This window comes from Colobus angolensis, unplaced genomic scaffold, assembly GCF_000951035.1.
Source record: "Colobus angolensis palliatus isolate OR3802 unplaced genomic scaffold, Cang.pa_1.0 Scaffold5, whole genome shotgun sequence".
NCBI classification, from domain to species: domain Eukaryota; kingdom Metazoa; phylum Chordata; class Mammalia; order Primates; family Cercopithecidae; genus Colobus; species Colobus angolensis.
In genome coordinates, this window is record NW_012118487.1 from 2,149,678 (window position 1) to 2,150,141 (window position 464).

At 38.4% G+C, this 464-nt stretch overlaps 1 protein-coding gene across 1 annotated transcript in view; it reads right to left on the reverse strand.

Moving 5' to 3' along the window:
- The window catches only part of LOC105524328 (chromosome unknown open reading frame, human C4orf47), a 24,554-nt gene that overhangs the window by 16,458 nt on the left and 7,632 nt on the right, over positions 1-464 (reverse strand). The window lies entirely within an intron of this gene.

The window sequence follows — 464 nt, forward strand, 5'->3', positions numbered from 1 at the left end:
CTCAGCCTCCCGAGTAGATGGGACTACAGGCACTCGCCACCACGCCCGGCTAATTTTTTGTATTTTTAGTAGGGACGAGGTTTCACTGAACATTACGTTTTAAGTCTCAGTTATATAACATTATACTGACCTCATGGTCTAATGTTAAACTAATTTAAAGGGAACATTGACAGTTGTCATAACTAAGATACTGTTCAACCTCATGAGTATATCTTCACAATAATTTAAAAATAATGTATTTTTGATCAATTATTTTCTTCATCAAAAAAGAATTTCCGGCCAGGCATGGCCCAGAACCCTCCTCCACTTAAACCCAAGAGGCAGAGGTTGCAGTGAGCCAAGATCATGCCACTGTACTCCAGCCTGGGCAACAGAGCAAGACTCCAACTCAAAAAAAAAAAAAAAAAATTATCCTAATTCCACTTTTTTTTTTTTTTAGACAAGGTCTTGCTTTGACATCCAGG